We start from the raw sequence: 20449 nt of genomic DNA, 5'->3' as shown, positions 1-20449 counted from the left end.
TTGTCTTTTTAAATTGCAGTGTTGCATTATAATTTTATAAAATCTCGATAATAATAATAAGAGAACAGGTGTGAAAAAATGGATGTAAATTGAAAGACTCATTTTCAGTAGTGACATATTGTAGGCTAAAGTTGTAAATATCTAAAGTACAATATTCTTCAGTGTATGTCAGGTGTTAAAAGAAACATTTAATTAATAATGAAAAAATAATTATTTCATATCAGTTGGTCTATTGACCATGCAATAAATGCATAGTTATCTATTTAGCTTCTTCTTCTTCTTCTTTTTTTGGGGGGGGGGGGGGGAGTGTTACTTTCTATATTGAAAATATCCACAGCACAATTGGCTCCAGCCAATAAGAACACCAAATGGTCAGATGGACGTGAGATTAGATAAGTTTTAATTTATTAAAAACTCACAATTGCTTTAAGAAGAGTCTTCAAATGAATTGGGAAAAGTAATTGAACTGTGCCTGATACAGAAAAGGGAAACCACTTATAACGAATGAGGGCATAGATAGATCCTAGTCCCAAGAATACACTAGACATAGAGGTGGGTTGTGTTGTATCTTTTATTCTGAGGGGAGGAGCTTTCGAGGAGAGAATGAAAACCAAGAAGTTTTGGAGGAGTCGGCGAAAAGCATTCTTACTTTATTGTTTTAATTTTTCCATTTTTTGATTTAGCAAAATAATTAAACCTCCAGCTAAATGGGGAGTAGCCCCTCTCTTGATTAACTAGCATGGCAAATAAATTTCACACTTTTAAGATTTCAAAGGTTTTATTTTCAAAATCATTTTTTAAAGATATGAATTCTTTTTTTGATTGGCTAAAGGCATTTTTGGTTGGAGTTAATTTTTTTTTTATATACAAAAATTTTGAAGAAAAATGTGCAATGATAAAAAGGAATTTATTACACTGTGGTAGTTGCATTTATTACAAACACATGGTACTACTATCGTCGCATGTTGCAAGGTCCAATTAATGTTAGAATTTGAGTAAATGGTTAAAATGACACAGTGGTGGAGCCCCATGTAACAGACTTGTCATTGAACAAGTCGGGCAATGCTCACTGCTTGCTACTAGAAAAATCCAACAATTAATTAATTAATGGTAGTCTATGACATAGCAGCAAATAAAAATAAAAAGCTATGATTCTATATGGTTGTCAAAAAAACCAATGATGAAATAAATTTAATTTAATTGACATGGATTAGTAAAAACATTAAATGGTTCCTTACTTGCATGCATGTTTTAATATTAAATGGCCATGTGTGTTAGCTTGGTTGTATTTTTATTAATTAATTTTCAATTTTATTTTCTTGGTCAAATGTTACTCATTTCAATTTCTACAAATTACTTTAAATTAATTAACATGTTCTAAATTTTTAAAATGTTGTGCAAAATCTAAAAATGTTAATTAGTTTAAAGTATTGTTATTAGAATAATTAATTTGTGAGTAATAATATGATAAAAGTTTATCAAATTATAGATTGTTGAACTACTTTCAATTTTTAGCTTTTGATAAACATTGTAAAGTTCAAATTTTAAAAAATTATAGTTTAGTTTAATGAAAGAAAGACAATACTAAACCAAAACAATCATTTTAATGATGTTTAACTTCAATATAGGTTTAAAAAATATTAGAATTTATAAGGTTAACTCTTGAGTATTCTATGAAATAAGTACACATAAAATTTGATAAATTTAAAACACATAATTACTAGTCATCTTATATTAAATATAGCTTAAACATGATAAATTTTAAAATATTTTATTCTAATAACTCTATCCTAGATAAGAATTTAAAAAATTATTATTTAAAAATAAATAGTAAAAATAATTACAAATCTCATCTTCAAAAATTCTATTTGAATATAAATAAAATTAGAAAGCTTATAGGTTGTAAATTTATGATAGATAATGTGAATCCAAGATTAATATTTTATTTAGTTATTGATCCAAATAAAGAAAGATTTTGATACAACGTTTCAATATTTATTAGTATAAACATTTTAGTTTTATTATCTATAAATATTATTTTATGTTCCTAAACTTTATATAGATGTGTATAAATATAAATCATGTAATATTAATATTTTAATATTAGTTCTAGATATTTTATATATTTGTTTTAGAATTTGTTTTAAAAGATTAACAGTTTTGTATTATAAAATACATTTGATTATAGTTATGTATGAATATTAAGTTATTTTTTATGAATTTATAAATATATTAAAATTAGGTTTATAAAAATATTGTTAATCATATGATCAACACTTATATATTAAGTCTTTGTATGATTAGAAAATCTAGTTTAAATCACTTAGACATAATTTTCACATAGTAGAGAAATATAAATTTTCTTAAAATAAAAATATTCACAACTTAAATAAAATAGAAAACCTTTTGTATCAATTGATGAGCTAAAGGTGGAGACAACCTGTCCCAATAACAAATGTCATTTCCTTAATACTTGATACTTCCGTCGGTGAGCCATGTTTTAAATTAGTCTAAGCTTTCAAAAATAATAACATAGCAATATATTAGTTTAAGATTATAAATATAATAATATTTTGATATTGATATGTTAATTTTTATATTTCACTTAATTAAAAGAAAAGCATAAAAATTTTCCCCTAAAATAAAAATGTATATTAGTATAATTTTAATTTTAAAAATATTGATCTAAATTCAAAACTATTTTTTTAATCGCCACAATAAGAATATATTTAATAAAGTTAATGCATATTTTTAGATTTCATTCTCTTTTTATTAATGGAGAAACATTGAAATATATTAGACTTCATTGTCTTAATATTTATTCTTACAAAAAATTAAACTTTTCCAAAATTAAATATATGATGTCTTAATTTGATTATTAAAAGTGAAGAGCAACATTAAACACATAATTAATACATGGGACCGCTTGCAATTATGAAACAAATTTAAAAACTAATAGTTAATATTGTCTAATACTACTACTGCTCTATACAAGAAAGAAAATAGAGCAATTATTGTCACCTTGTTGTTAATGACTACAGATAGCACAACACAATCATTTAACAAATGTTTTCAACAACTTGAGTTTACACAACTGGTCAACAAATATTTTTTATGGTACACTAAATGTGTATGTTAATAGATGGCTCCTCTCATATCAACTGCTCCACCATTAATGAAATTGTACAATGCCAAACATACATGGTGAAGGATTGGGACAGCTAGGAGTGTGAATGGAAAGTATTAAATGTGATGTTGTCAACTCATTTTTTTTCCTCATTAAATTGTGGAGGTCTATTGAAAACATTAGTTCCCGGCCTATAAATAGGAAGATCTTTTTAAGAACCAACTTATGCTCATGACAATGGATGCGACTACACAAGTGCAGATTTGTTTTGGTTGTGGTATCAATGCCCTTTTAATTGATTTTAAAAGACAATAGAATAAATTTAAGCGCATAGAACTTTCACAATTGTTTTAACGACAATATTTTTGTTGAAAAAACTACTATTAAAAAGTTTAAAGTTTAATTTTTTTTTTAATGTTTTTATTTATTTGAGAAACATTTAAAGAGCAAGTCATATGAAAATTTTATTATGTTTTTGAAATTCTTTTTATATTATATAACTTAAATATATCGTTATATGATAGTTGTATAGCTTATTAAGAAAATATAATAATAAAGTCTAGTTTTTGAAAAAAAAAAAAATTGAAACTTTTTATGCTTATAATTTTAAAAATAACTTTTGAATTTAGTTAAATTATATATATATATATATATATAAATTAAATTGTATAATATTTATATGTTTAGTTTTTTTAGTTATATTAATTCATATTATTTTATATTAGGTAAATTATTAGCAATTAAAAAAATAGTAAAAATTTAGCAATAATATTTTTTCTTTTAAACATAACACATATAAATAATGTTATTGATTTTGGTATATATTATATAAATTTATTTAATAAGATCTTTTTTTACAATATTACAATAATAGTTAGATTAAATAATTGTACTAAGCTATTAAATTATAATCTAAAAGATAATCAAAATGAAAATTAATATTTTCCTATAAAATATAATCATCATTTAGAGTCAAATAGATAGATTAAACTCATAATTTTGATAGAAAAAGGTAAATTTAGTTTTACTTTTGTCTTATGGTTCTTACAACAATTTACAGATCACTTGCATAAGTTTGTCATATTTGTCATAAAAATTTGATTTTTTTGATTGCTTGTCAAAATTTAGCATTATTTTGTTGAACCACAATTTGGATTCCAAGCTAGAGAAAAATTAGTGGTCATGAATTTGATTAGTATATATGAATTTTAAAAATCTATTACGTCAACAATTCTTATGTACAAATATGTTGTAAAAGCCTATTTTTAGTATATGTTATTTTCCACATCTTTGTATAGTCAATAGAATACTATTCTACACTAGTAGGGAACGGTAAAAAAATTTGGCTAAGGGAAAATAATTCAACACTAGGAAAATGTAGGTACTTCTAGTTCTCAATAGTAAGAATCATTGTATCATTCTTCTTATTGGTCAAAGAAAATATCAGGGTGATAACATGTTCCTTGATTATGTCATCCACCAAGGATAAAACTTCCAAAGATTCTTTTAGTGGAATGGGTAACCTTTACTCATTGGTTCTTACTAAAAGAGTTATTAAGTAAAATTTATACTTCCTATAACAAGGAATTGAAATAATTAATTTTAACAATTTTACAATAGAAAATAAATTCCATACCATTTACATTCTAAGATATATTGATTAAAATATATAACATTACAACAAGATAATTTAATTCGTTGCATAAATTGCAATTATTAATTGTGAAGAAAAAAATTAAATTATATATAATATATATCAAAGGTAATACTTTGCTTTGAATATTTTGTAAATATATAAATATTTAATAAATTTAATTTATAAAATTTTTTTATTTAAAAGTAGTACCTTTAATTTGTTTAATAGTAATTTTATACATCATATTTACTAAAAATATTAAATAATTATATTATTTTTAATTAAATCTGAAATAGTATAAAAAATATAACCCTTTTAGCAAATATCAAATATAGATTGATTTGGTTTCTACATGCACCGCGAACAAAAATAGACACTACATCTCTTGGACACAAAGTCAAGATGGCAGCTTCTTTACTTAACCTCATAAATGCTCATTAGCTTGTTGGTCCTCTTAATGGAAACTTTCCTTGCCTTTTTAAATTGCAGTGCTGCTTTATAATTTTATTAAATCTATAATAATAAGAAATTATGTTTCTTTCATGTCACTAGGCAAGAAAATATTGATTTAGATACTTGTGTTTTCTCTCTATCAATGCATATTCGAAGGTCTCAATGAGTGATTAGATGTAAAAATGGGAAAGAGAAAAATGAAATTGAAGAAATCTCCACCAAAGAAAACGAAAGAAATGAGCCACGAGAACCTATAAAGAAGAAATGGTGCACCCAGTAAAAGCCTAAAGTATTTTTGTGCATTTTCTGATGGGACGAAATAACATAAGCTAAAATAGCGGAAGCTTTGGATGTTTGTGCTAAGGTTGTTGTTACAAACTATATGCTCTATTGATTTCATTTTCAGTATGGGTTGTTGTTTTCTTAGAAGCATGAATATCGATAGTATTATAACTTATGTACTGTTTAAAATATCTATCAGATCTAGAAGTTTCTTTGATTTGACATTTTTCACCAAATTTTTGGATAGAGAAATTAATAAAAACCCCAATTTCCCACTTTTAAGATTTTAAAGGTTTTATTTTTAAAATCATTTTTTCAAAATATGAATTCTTTTTCTGATTGGCTAAAGACATTTTTGGTGGGGGTTAATTTTGTTTTTAAATACAAATTTTTTAAAGAAAAATGTGTAGTGATAAGAAGGAATTTATTAAATTGTCAACAACTGGGCAGTTACATTTATTACAAACACATGGTACTATTGTCGTCGCGTGTTGCAAGGCCTGAAGAATGTAGAATTTGAGTAAATGGTTAAAATGACACAATGGTGGAGACCCATATAACACACCTATCATTGAACAAGTTAGGCAATGCTTGTTGCTCACTACTAGAAAAATCCAGCAATTAATTAATTAATGGTAGTTTATCACACAACAACAAATAAAAATAAAAAGCTATGGTTCTCAACAAAACCAGTGATGAAATACATTTAATTTAATTGACATGGATTAGTAAAAACATTAAATGGATCCTTACTTTAATGCATATTTTAATATTTAATAGCCATGAACAAACATTTCTTGTGTGTTAGCTTGGTTGTATTTTTATTACTTACTTTTCAATTTTATTTTCTTGGTCAAATGCTATTCATTTCAATTTCTACAAATTACTTTAAATTAATTAACATGTTCTAAATTTTTAAAATATTGTGTAAGATGTAAAAATGTTAATTAATTTAAAGTATAGTTATTAGAATAATTAATTTGTAAAAAAAAAGTTTTTTAAATTATAGATTATTGAACTACTTTCAATTTTTAGCTTTTAATAAATATTGCAAAGTTCAAATTTTAAAAAATTATAGTTTAATTTAATGAAAGGAAGACAAGGTAGAGTTTTGATCAGTTTTTCGCTCTGCTAGGATTTCTTGCTTCATGCGAACTTTTAGTCTTTTGTGTACGGCTTTTCATCTGAACTTTCCTTTTGTAAGCTCCACTTGTCACACCACATTTATTGTGGGAGTTTTTTCGGCTAGGATATAATGGCTCCGGCCAACAGTGAACCAGTTGTTTCTAGTGTTCACGTTGCTGCTTCGGTCTACCATGACGCATCCATAGAACAAACGTCTGTGCAAGTTTATCCCGAAGGTTTTTCACGATGTAATCCTAACATTATCCTTCCTTTGCAAGAATTTGATCTTGCATGTGATTGGTTAGAATAGCAAACCTTGATAGGTTATTTTGTGGGTAGGACTCCCCCTGAAGCTATGATCCGAGAATGAGCTAACAAGAGCTGGACTTCTCATGGAGTCCGCCTTGACACTGTGCAAAAGCTTACCAAAGGTTTTTTTTATTTCACTTCACTAACCTGTCACAAGTAGACGTGGTCTTTAACAATAAACCTTGGTCTGTGCGTTCTTCATTGCTTGTTTTTCAAACATGGTCACGAGACTTCACAGTCTTAGATGATAAAAAGCTTAGGGTTCCTGTATGGGTTGAGTTCCCAAGTTTACCCTTGCCATGTTGGCCTCTCATTGAGTCCATTGCCAAAGCCCTTGGAAAATTTGTCACCAAGGAGCCTGAGAAATTTTTTAATGCCCGCCCGCAACGATGCATTTGCGTAGAGGTGGATCTTTTCAAGGATCTTAAGGATTTTGTTAAAATTTAGATTGGGACTAAGACCTTCTCTCAGAAGGTGCTTTACTTGAACCTCCCCAACACCTGTTATAGGTGCCAATCCACGAAACACAAGATCAAGGAATGCCCTCTGGCTACACCTAGGGTCAAGCCCACGCCTAAAGAGGCCCCTGTTAAATAGGCCAAAGGGAAAAAAAAAGAATGGGTTACTTTTGGGCGTAAGGGCAAGGCTCCCTTGAATCCCTTGCCCCCCAAGCAGTCCTATGTTGTGGTCATCACAGTTCCTCCTATCCCTCCAGGAGCATTAACTCCAGCTAGCATAGTGATGCAAGCGGAAAACAAAAGAACTGCTCTCAGAGTTTTGTAGGTTTCAAACCTTGCTGGCACGCAGGAGATTAAGGCATCCGCCAGGGCTTCTACCTAGGATGGGATGCGTACTCCTCTTTTTGCTTCTTCCATAGCACCACTAGTGATGTAGTATTCTCGTAGTCCTCCTGGACGTGCGAAGATACTAGAGGTGAAACGTCAAGCTGTAAGTCTAGAGGGTTTTTCATCTGACTTCAACCATGTTTCTACCTTCTTGCAAAATAACTACTCCTCTCTTGAGCACGAAGATGATATGGAAGAGTTCTCATGAACTTCCTATCATGGAATGTTCGAGGTCTCACAGACCTCCCCAGAAAGTACTATGTTTGAGATGTTCGTCATAGACTTGGTAATTTAGATTTTCTCTATCTACAAGAAGTTAAAATTTCTGGTTTCATGCTTTCTTCGGCGTGTCGTGTAATTTGGCAGGATGGCATGATGTTTTCTTCCCAGCATGAAGCTGGCCGAGGTGGTGTAGTTACTCTCCTATCACCTTGCCTTCATTTTGCTATTATTTTACATGATTTTTACCCCACGCATAGAATTATTTGGATTTTTCTTTCCATTAACAATCATTCTTTTGGAATCATTAATGTTTATGCTTCCAATGATGTTCTGGAAAGATCCCAGATGTGGGCCTGACTAGGTAACAACTTTCCTCCAGCTACTTGGGTCATGTGTGGGGATTTTAATATGGTTGAAGTGGCCTCTAACAAAGATAGCATTCTACCTTTCCACTAGATAGCTGGGGAAAGACAAGCTTGGTATTACATGGACAATAAATTGGGCCTTTTTTATACCAATACCAACTACCACTAGGATAGTGGGGTTTGGCACACTTGGTCCAACTTTTGAGCTGGCTCTGATCACATATTAAAATGCCTCGATCATGCTATGATCATTACACAATCTTTTTTCTCTTTTTCTAAGGATCGAGATCTACCTATCATTCCCCTACCAGATGTGACGTTATCTAACCACTATCCCATTTATTTTGTCATTTCTTGGCAAATTGTTGTCTCGAAGGTGGCCAAGTCTTAGTTTTTCCTCAACATGTCAGTGCTGATGCATGCTTCCACCATCTCGCACATCCTACATGTCTGGAATTTGGAGCCACATCCGCATTCTCAAAAGGAATGGATTCAATGGTGGAATGATGCCATTACTAGAACTGCCCGGTTCCTATGCATTCATGGGCATCAATTGGCTATGTTTAGAAAATGGTCATGTGAAGCCAACATGCTTGCCCTCAAAAAAGCCTTTGAAGCCCTCACCCTCAATCCCTTTGATTTGGACTTACAAATTCAGCTTGTCAAGCTTTGCCATAACAAACAGATTGCTGATAATTTTGTTGCTCGGGGAGCCCAAATCAAAGCTCATCTCCACTAGTTGGAGGTTGGCGACAAAGCCTTGAAGGATTTTTTTTAGGCTCTTCGTGCCTATCATACCAATGTTGGGATTAAAAAGATCAAACAAGGAAATGTTGTTCTATCTAGTCTCCTTGCCATCTTGCAAGAATTTGTTCATCACTATGAGAATGTGTTTGCTTTGCAGAGAAATTCGGTTGCTCAGGAGGAAGCTCTCAAAAAGTGTATTTTTGTTACTCCAAACTACCTAGCAGTTGAGAAACATGCTTTCTATGAGAAACTTCTTTCCCTCTGAGACCTTAAAGAGGTGGTCTACTCCATGGTAGATGACAAGTGCCCTAGGTGTGATGGGTTTCCTTCTGAATTCTACAAACACCTCTGGGAGCATATAGGTCTTGATCTGCACAAACTTTATCTCGAAGCCTATCATTCTAAAAGCTTAGGAGCCATTATAAACAAAGGAAATATCAAATTCATACCTAAAGTCGGTGATCCAGAGGACATATGTAATTGGAGACCCATTATCCTTCTGAATGTGTCTTATAAGATTACTGCCAAGGCACTCTCTCTCAAAATCAGCCACATGTTGCCCTTAATTGTGCGGCTCAAGAAAATTGGATTCATCAAGTCCAGATATATTCTTGATAACATCATTGTTGTCTAGGAGGGAATGGAATGGACTCACAAGTCCAATCAGAAGGCTATCTTTTTAAAGATAGATTTTGCTAAAGCCTATGATCGCATTGAATGGCCCTTCATATTGGCTATGCTCCGAGCTCTAGGTTTTGGCCCCAATTTCCTTCAGTCCATGGAGATGCTCTTTGGTGATGCTAATGCTTGCATTACCATCAACAATTCGCAATTTGAGGCTTTTGGGCTTTTTTGTTCCATCAAGCAAGGTTGTCCACTAGCTCCTGTGCTTTATGTCCTTGCTGCAGAAGGTTTTGGCTATTTACTTGCACATTCTGTGTCCTTAGGATTGGTTCATGGCATTTCCTTGCCTAAATCATCCTCCCAATTAGTCAATGGACATTTTGCTGATGATTCTTTTCTTAGTCTTTTAGAGGATGAAGACAACATCAATAATGCTTTAAGTTGCCTAGACACCTTTTGTCAAGCCTCTAGTTCTTCCATTCAATGGCATAAAATGCTATGCTTCCGTCAGTCATTTTTGCCAGCTCCACCTTGGCTCAGCTAGTTTGAGTGGAAATGGGTTGCTCATGGGGAAATCTTCCACTTTCTTGGCATTCCTTTTGCTTTCTAGGCATTGCCTATGGAACTTTGGAATGTTGTGCTGGCCAAGATTAGCAAAAATCTTGACTACTGGATCACAAAGTTGCTCTCCCTCACTGGAAAATTCTAGATTTGCTCAAAGATTTTGGCAGCCACTCATGTGTATTACTCCTCCTGCTGGGCTCCAAAGCTTCTTACATGAAGCTGGAAAGATTGCTCAGGGATTTTCTTTGGGCCTCTGGTTCTAATCACCATGGATTCCACAGAGTTGCCTGGGATTTTTGTTGTCTCACAAAATAGTTTGGTGGTCTTGGCCTGGTTTCCACTTAGGAACAAGGCCTTGCTCTTTGTGCAAAATAGATTATTAAGGCTATTTCAAGAGATGAAGCTTGGAAGATTCTAGTTCGGCACTGCATTTCTTCTAGCTTTCCTATCAATAGGCTTGCTTGGAAGGGGATTGGTTTCCAAACCCTTCTCATCATGCATGAGTCCATCATCATTTAGGGTTCATTTGTCATCAAGAGCATCTGGAAAGCCTAGGAGGCTATTAAGCCCTAGCTTCGATGGGGTGGAGATGAATTTCGCAATGGCCTCTCCTTGAATTAGTAGAACATATGGTGGTCTCCCCTATTTTCCATTCAAGGTACTCCCCTCGCCAAGACTCAAGGGGCCAATGCTCTGCATTTTTTTGAACGTGGCATCAGAACTCCTAAGGGCCTCTTTTCAAGGGTCACCATGAGTTTCAAGACCTGGGAAGATATGCAAGTACAGTACCGCCTTATCTATTTAGACCGACAAACTTTTGACCTTCTACTTTCTTCCATCCCTATTCACTTAGTTCATAAAGTGGGGATTCAGTCTGTTCACCCTTGGTGGCTTGATTGGAAGTGGTATCCTGCCACTCCTTTTTCTAATTACAAGCCAAGTTTGGGCTATAGATGGCTTTTGCCTCATCTTCTGATGGTGGATACGCTAAACCACAGATGACATTTGCAATCTTCTCTTTCTCAATGGAGAAAACGCTTTGATACCATATGGAATGCTATAACTGAACCCAAGATTGTGCATTTTTCTTGATGCCTGGCCTTCCAAGGTCTTCCCCTGGGGCCTTGGCTCAAACACATTGGGGTTCCTAATCCTAGATGCCCCTTTTGTGGACAACCAGAGTCTTTCTTGCATATTTTTTGGTTTTGTAAGTGTGCTCCGAATTATTGGCACTGGATTCATGATTTTTTTAAGTCATTCAAACCTGAGTCTTTTTCTTGGCACATGATTTTACTGGTTGACTCTCCCATTTTTCCTCAAAAGTTCACCCATATTTGGCATACCTTCAGGCTGGAGATTATGTTTTCTCTGTGAAAAGATAAGAATGTTGTTCTTTTCACACACAATTTTTTGGATGTTAACATTGCTATGTACACTAAGGCATGCATTTGTAATAATGTAATTATGTAGATTCAGGTGCAAGCTAACAAAGTTGCACTCAAGGTAGCTCACCTACAAGAGTTGTTGAATCACTAAGGCAATGCTCCATTCATTGTTGCCAGAGTTCCTCTTGATGCCTCAACGGAGACCTCGACACCTTGTGGCCGTCGTCCTCAATGCAACTCCTCCAACTGCTACTCAGGCTTCCCACCACCATTCTTCCAGTGGTGGTGATGGTGGATGGAGGCGCCGCTCAGCTTCCCCGCCCGGTGGTGGTTCTGGTTGGTCCCCAGCTCCTCCTCTTAGTACTCATCATGCGCATTTTGGGAAGTGGCCTTGCCTGGACCTGGCGATCTCTCCTTCATGACCAGAGGTTAAAGATGTAGAGGCTGCCACTGTTACTACTACTGTTGATGATGGCTGGACTATTCCCAGCCCACCCCTCAATCCTAAAGATGATTGAGGTTTTCAAGACAAAGATGATCCACCACCCTCGGCTAGCACTGTTTTGGCAGCCTGAGGTTGCTTTATATTGTTTTTTTTTATGAATAGTTTATGTTTCCGACTATGGCCATGTTTTTAGTCCGGCTTTGGCTGTGTGAACTCATTCGCGGGGTGATCTTATATCCTCCGACCCTTTTTTTGTGAATTGTAATCTGAGTATATTTTATTAATACAAAAGGACACTCTTCATCAAAAAAAAAAAAAAGGAAGACAATACTAAATCAAAACAATCATTTTAATGATGTTTAAATGCATTTAACTTCAATATAGATTAAAAAAAAAATTAGAATTTATAAGGTTAACTCTTGAGTACTCTATGCAATAAGTACACATAAAATTTGATTTAAAACAGATAAGATAATTACTGGTCATCTTGTATTAAATATAGCTTTAACATGTTAAATTTTAAAAGATTTTATTCTAATAACTCTATTCTAGATAAGAATTAAAAAAATTATTTAAAAATAAATAGTAAAAATAAGTACTAATCTCATGCTTCGAAAATTCTATTTGAATATAAATTAAATTAGAAAGCTTATAGGTTGTAAATTTATGGTAATGTGAATCCAAATAAATATTTTATTCAATTATTGATCTAAATAAAGAAAGATTTTGATACAACATTTCAATATTTATTAGTATAAACATTTTAGTTTTATTATCTTTTTTCAAGAGTTTCCCACTTTTGATAATTTTAAGCAAAAATAATTTAGAATGAAAATAAAATAATTTTATAGTAGAAATAATTTGAAGCAATTTTTTTTTTAAATTTTATATAATTTATTCCTAAGTTCTTAAAAATTTGAATAGTAAAAAATGTTTTAACTAAATCATGCATGTTTAAATAGTAGAATATTTTAATTAATGTCTTAATGTTTAAAAAATTATTTTAAATAATACATACATTTTTAAGTAAAAGTTATTATACATAAAAATATTCTTATCAAATATAGATATATGAAGTTATTTTTTATTAAAATTAGGGTGCCTCTATAAACTTTGTCCATGTAAAATTTGATTATCATGATTATGGTAGGGATATATGATTTAAACAAAAAGACATGCATATGACCGTCATACATTTCAAGCATTCATTAATTTATGTATTAAAATATATTTTATACATATTTTGTTTATTATTAAATATATATAATTGTACATACATTTAATATTTAATTTTAGAAATAAGTTAATATTATTATAAATTATGTTGATTTTCTTGTCTTTTAATTCAATTTTTATATCATTATACATAAAATTGATCTTGAGAAATTTAAAACTGAGAAATTTTTACATTTAAAATAATTTGCAAATTAAGTGTATTGACAATTTTTTTATAATAAAATACTAAATTAAAGAAAAGAAAAAGGAAAAATTCTCTACATAAGATAGAATCTAGTTGTAAATATAAAATTATAGAGACAAAATTTACATCATTAAATTCATAAATTTTAATAAACTATTAATATTTTCTATATTTTATCATAAACTATATAGAAAGGAACAAGAGAAAGACATGTTATTCAAGGAAGCTTATCTTTCATTTACCTTGCTATGAATTCCACATAAAGCTGGGAACTACTGCATTAGTTGTATTTCCAAGAAGATGACGAGTACAATGACTCAAGGAGCTGCAATAGTGAGTATTTTTGCAAATGCAAAGGATAGAAAAAATTATACAGAATATGAAGATGGAAGCAATGCATATAAAATGTTTAGTCAACCAATCTGAAAAATGAGTTTGTGTGTCTGTAATTTTTGCTCTCCTACGACTATAGAAACTCCCAAAAAAGGTCAAATTTAATAGAGGTTGCCAACATCTTCCAGCCCGTGTATGCTATGAAGCACAAAGAGGGCTTGACTGGCTATAAAAAAAAACCTGGGTTGTAGATCTTGAAAACTACTAAAATTTTAGTTCCTGGACTGTATGATGAATTTGAAAATGCTTAAACTATAATGGGAATTCGCCTTGCAAAAGATGATGAAGTTTATTTTCTTCAACAAATGGGAATTTTTTTGGAAACAAATAACAACAGGTTTGGTCAGAGCTTGGAAAGTTGGAACAGGGTTGTCTGTAATGTTGTCTGATTTAGTTCCAATGTTGATCTGTGACTAGAAGCCATGGCTAATAGACCGAAGTACCAAACCAGAGTTAGGAATGACCTCAGATAAGGGTCATGGATAGCTGGAATATATTGCCAATGAAATCTGATGGAATAGAAAAGCCGTAGATATATCTAGAACTTGTCAAATGGTGCCCTTCTCCTGAATGCATGTATGTTGTGGAAGTGGAGAGCAGAATCACAGAATGCAATGATATGACCTGCAAATGTTCTCATCATTTTTGTTGGAATTTCTTAGAGGAGATGCATCACCCTGTAGATTGTGATGCGGCTAGAAAATGGATGTTGAAGAATAGAGACAATGCAGAAACAGAGAATTGGAAGATTGCATATACAAAGTCGTGCCCCAAATGTGGGTGTGCAATTGAGAAGAATGGAGGTTGCCTACAGATGACATGTGTGGAACCATGCAAATTTGAATTCTGCTGGATATGTCTTGGGGAATGGCAAGGACATCCTAAATTTTGCACCTGCAACAGATTTGAAGATAATGAACAAGAGAGAATAAAGAAGAAACAAAGGGAGGCCATTAGAAAATCCTTGGACAGATACAGTTTCTATTATGAGCAATGGGCAGCCCATGAAAAATCTCAGGAAAAAGCAGTGTCAGATCTCAAGCATGCTTAGAACGTTCAGATCAAAGAGTTGGCTTAACAAACATTGGTTACCTGAATCACAAGTTAAATTTGTGAGAGATGCATGGGTAGAAATTGTTGAATGCACAACGGTGTTGAAGTGGACATATGTTATGGGTATTATCTCGCTGAAAATAAAAGTGGCTACGAGGAATTTTGGAGCATACCCAAGCTTATGCACAATCTCAACTGGAACAACTTCATCAGTGTGTTGAGAGGAAATTGCAGGGTTTTATTGAAAGCCAAAATACACCAGAAGAATTCAATGAATTTCCTGTCAGGGTCGTTGGGCTCACAAATCTCACTGCCCACTATTTTCACATGCTTGTCAACGGTCTAGAAAATGAAGCGAAACAAGACAAGACTGAAATAATGCTGTAAATTACGTCTAGTTGTAATGAACAATATATCTAAATATGAAATCTTCCTATCAAATTACCCAACAAGCCTGTGTATTAATATTAGTGGGCCAAAATGGAAAGTTATTGGGTGCAGGATCTTTTAGCAAGCGAAGAGAGGCTACTGGTGCTGCTACACCTGGTTCTTATAGTCATTATATAGGAAAATATGCTACTGGTGATGCCAATGGAAGCTCTGTTGTGCATGGATCTAGCTCTGTAGCTATAAGATCTATTCAAGGATCAGACTGTAGATTTTCTTTTGGCTGGAAGCCTCAATCTCTGCAAAATTGTATATTTTTTATGGAAACAATAAAAATGTGATTACCATACCAAATTATTAGGTGACATTTGAAGGAGAGTTGTAATGGAATGCTGGGAGGTCAATTTTACAAGGTTATAGCCATATCGATTCAAATTCATCTCTAAATATATAAATGTTTATACAACTTATTTTTGTCTATTAATTAATTTTTATCATTATTTGTTAACATATCTGAAATTGAAGTAGTGGACATGACATAGATTTATAGAATTGTAGGGTTTGTTATTATTTGGCTAAAATTATAACTAGCTATATACATATTATATATTTATATAATATATATAGAGAAAGGCTTTAATTTTTTAATATGAGTATTTGTTTTGTGTAAATGAAAGCTTCCATATATCTCAACTTTCTCTATATATTACATAAATATATAATACGTATATAGCTAGTAGCATCCTGAGGGGATGTTAAAAGAATAGGATTCTAATATTTTTTATATAATATTATATTACTACATAAATTTTATAATATGAACTTGTATAATTCTATTATGTAAAAGACAAATTTTTGAATTTGACAAATAGGTTTAATTTACTGTAGGTTTGGGGTTGTAGTTGTTTAGTTTAATACTAAAAAATATCAATGTTTCTTCATCCCAACTCTCTCTCTCTCTCTCTGTCTCTCTCTCTCTCTCTCTCTCTCTCTCTCACACACACACACACACACACACACACACACACACACACACACACATGTGTTCCTCTAATTATTCAGTTTAACTGTATCCCCTCCCTTATATTATCATCTACTCCTCCTTTCTTAACCTCTATTTCTTACTCATGTCTCTCCCTACATCTTACTTTACTCTCCCTCAAACATACCCCTATAATGACAAAATTACACTCTCTATATTATGCACACAAAAAAAAAAATCATATCCCTCTCCAAATAAATCTCTATTTGATTACTCTAATCCCTAATTATCATCCTAGAGATTCATCTCCTCTCTCTCCCTCTCCTCTTATGTCTCTGCGTCATCTCTCCCTTCTCCCACTCTTCCCACCATATATTTGTATTCCTCTCTCTCTCTCTCTCTCTCTCTCTCTCTCTCTCTCTCTCTCTCTCTCTCTCTCTCATTTAACTTTACTCTCTCCCTCATCTCATCATATATTCCTCCTTACTTAAGCTCTATTTATTCCTCATGTCTCTCCCTATCTCTCTCTTTACTCTCCCTCTGACATATGCCTATAATGATAAAAGATCCCCTCTCTAATCCGATATAATAATATTTTATCTATTGGACAATATTGAACCTTTTTTTGAATTTTTTTATTACAATAATTTAAATTTACTTCGTACATGTATTTACATTTAATAATAATCTACTTTAATGATTAAAATATTTTTTAAAAATATATATTTATCTAAATATATGATTCAATATATCCAATTGTTTTAATGTTACAAAGTAATATTTTTTGTAGATAATAGTGTGATCTAAAACCTTGAAGCAAAAATTAGAATACAATCACCCAAAAAATACAACAAAGAATAATAATAAAAATTTAAACATAATGAGGTTAAATCAATAAATAAATATTTTTATTTAAAAAATTGATTCTAAATCTTATTATGTTCGCAAACAAAAATTTATAATAAAAAATAATGAATTATAACTTATAAAACACATATATTATAGAAAAGGGCTACAATTTGCAATTTAAAGGAATAAGGGAAAAACATATTTATTGAAAAAACATATTGTGCTAAATAATATTAAATTCTATAGTAGTTCATATAATATGAATAAATTTGTTATGCATGAATAAAATCATATCTTTTTATCAATAATAGCTAATTTGGTCGATGTAGAGACCTTATAAAATAATCACTGATGAGATAAGTATTGTGACCTTCATTTTCTTCATGATGAGCTTTAACTTCTTCCAAAACATCTAGAAAAATAGCTATTCTATTAAATGTCTCCCTTACTTTTTCTATAACATTTTTCATTCTTAAAATTTCATTATCTGAGATGAAATCAATTCCTATTGTTACATTTTCAAAATGTAGAAGCAATTTATAACAACTATCCAATGTAGGTTTTTCACATTTATCAATAACAGTTTGAGGGGATCATCAGAGTTCACTGAGCCCATTGGACGTGGCATAATGATTTCAGACTCATTGTCAGAGTGATCCATTGTATTAATATTATATCCTTAAAAAAACATAAAAGGTTATAAATTAAAATTTATTACATGTAATTTATCATATATGATTGCCTTCAAAAATATAGAGCATGTACACGGAAGAAAGTATAATTCGCAATAAATAAAAAAATTATTATATTCATTTTAAATTTAAACAAAAATAAAACTCATCATACAGAAGTATAATACATCAATATTCTTAATTGCTTCTTATACATTGTAGAGTGCATGTGGTCATCTAAAAGTCTAAATATATCTCATAAAAAAATCTAAAAGCTTTAATTTTAAATTGTAATTATCAAAATGTGTTAACAAAAAATGAGATATATTAAATAATTAGAATATATATATATATATATATATTCTAATATGAGTTACAACAAAAGTAAATGCAAATATGAATGACAATTTTTCCCATTTGAAATTATTTGATTGAATATTGAAATCACTATGGAATTATTTTAATAGATAGGATATTGAAATTAATTATAATAGTATCAAGAATCAATCATTTGAATCTGAATTACTAGATTCATTACAGTGAATCATGTTTCTTTAAAGTAAGTCATGTGTATCAGGATCTAACACATCAAACTAGTATAGGTGCTCAAAGGTTCTTCGTCTCATATATGAAGTACCATTATTTGAATGCCTCAGTATAGAAAATCCATAGATTGATTGTGTCCCTGTAGGTATATTTTCTATTACAATTTTTTTGGTTCTTTCATGAAATGGAAGATTCAAAAAGACCCCATGAGGCCCCCATCTATCAACCACATGTCAATTCCAACTTGGGTCATGTAATCCAGCAAATTGTATAGGAAAAATTTGGCCATGATAGTGAAATTTCTCTAGACCTTGAGTACTAGTTTGCAGACCTTGAAGCATTGTTTTCAACCAATGAGAACCATTTTCATCTGAATCTATGGGGTAAGGAGCTTGTTCTAAATAGATCTTTGTAGGAACAAAGTACAATTCAGTGGGATCGCACTCATCACAACAAACCAATTTTTCAAAAATAGGATCTCTATAGAAATGGTTGAAATTTTGAAGAGCTGGAGGATGAAATCTAAGAAAACCTACTTCCAGAAGTTTTCTTTTCGAAGATAAATATTTTTCTCTTTCTTCACTATGAATTCTTCTAAGATCAACATACTCGTAGAAATCATTAGTTCTAATTGTTCTTTGCCTTAACATTTTTTTTTGAAATATCTGAAAGAGAGAAAACAAAAGAAAAATGACTGCGTAAAAGAAAATGAAATCTAAATATAATATTTATTAAAAACCTAAAAGAGTATTGTCAAGTGGAATAATTAAACATAAATAATTCAAAATATGTTATATTAAAAACATTATAATTTTCAATTTAACTGGTACCAATATCAAAGAATGATAGAATTATTGTTTCCAATCCTTCCAAGAAAAAGAACACAGATAACATCTCAGTAAATGATCCATATTATATATTCATAGAAGAACTATTTACAAACGATTTTACAAATATAGAGAGTGAATCATATTTTATATTCATAAGGCGATTTTACAATGTGTTAATATAGCTAGATAGCCACAAATATAACGTTGAGGTGGAATAATTAAACATAAATAATTCAAAATATGTTCTTTTAAAGAACATTATAATTTGCAATTTAACTAGTACCAATATCAAAGAATGATAGAATATTTTTTTCCAGTCCTTCCAAGAAAAAGAACACATATAACATCTCAGTAAATGATCCATATTATATATTCATAGAAGAACTATTTACAAATGATTTTACAATCCCATTACAATAAAAAAAAATGTACCTATTGCAGTTGAAGGTATTGTAATATTAAAGAAAAATGTTTTATGACATATTTTCTATTTCTCTAAGCCTTATTTCTTCTACTTTTCTTCTTTCAAGTTGTTTGCCCTTTTTAATTTTCTCATAGCGATCATAGGAAAATGGTGGCATTATCCTCAATCCCTGTAATGATTTTACACAAAAACTCACAACAAATGTCATTCTTGTTCTCTTTGTTGTACCTATATTAATCATTGCTTTTTCATGTGTTAAACCTTTAGATTTGTTAATTGTCAATGCCCAAGACAATCGCAAATGTATTTGAGTTGTACAACCTCTTTGTACTAGATATATATTGGAACTAATTTTGTATTTTCTTCATTGAATGGGAATCCAAAGTAAGTGTCAAATTTCACCAGTACATACAAGGGTAATTCTGGTGGCATGGTTTGTGGCTTGTACACAATATCATGAACAAAACCTAGAGCACCATTTACAAGTCCTACTTCTATCCATAAATTGGAAGTCAACATTACTCTTGCATTCTTTGAGATCAACAATTCCATATCTAGCTCATCCGTAGAATTGTCATCTACATTAGTGATGTTTGATACTTTAGTTGCAATAATACGTGCAACAGGTTCTCTAAGAGAATGTAACATACTTCTATTATGAATGTGAACATTATCATTTGTAGAAAATAAATGAAGATTTTTATCAAAATCATCATTTATTTCTGGAATAATATTAATTCTTGTTCTCAACATCAACAAATTCCA

The 20449-nt window shown here is 31.1% G+C and overlaps 1 pseudogene; it reads left to right on the top strand.

Annotated features, from left to right (window-relative positions):
- Positions 1-6753: 6753 nt before the first annotated feature.
- Positions 6754-15382, top strand: LOC149541608 (putative E3 ubiquitin-protein ligase ARI8; annotated as a pseudogene).
- Positions 15383-20449: the final 5067 nt, after the last annotated feature.

The sequence above is a fragment of the Cupressus sempervirens genome, chromosome 8 (genome assembly GCF_028749045.1).
Source record: "Cupressus sempervirens isolate cs-2001-9-10 chromosome 8, ASM2874904v1, whole genome shotgun sequence".
Taxonomy (NCBI): domain Eukaryota; kingdom Viridiplantae; phylum Streptophyta; class Pinopsida; order Cupressales; family Cupressaceae; genus Cupressus; species Cupressus sempervirens.
This window is presented reverse-complemented; position numbering and strand designations above follow the sequence as displayed.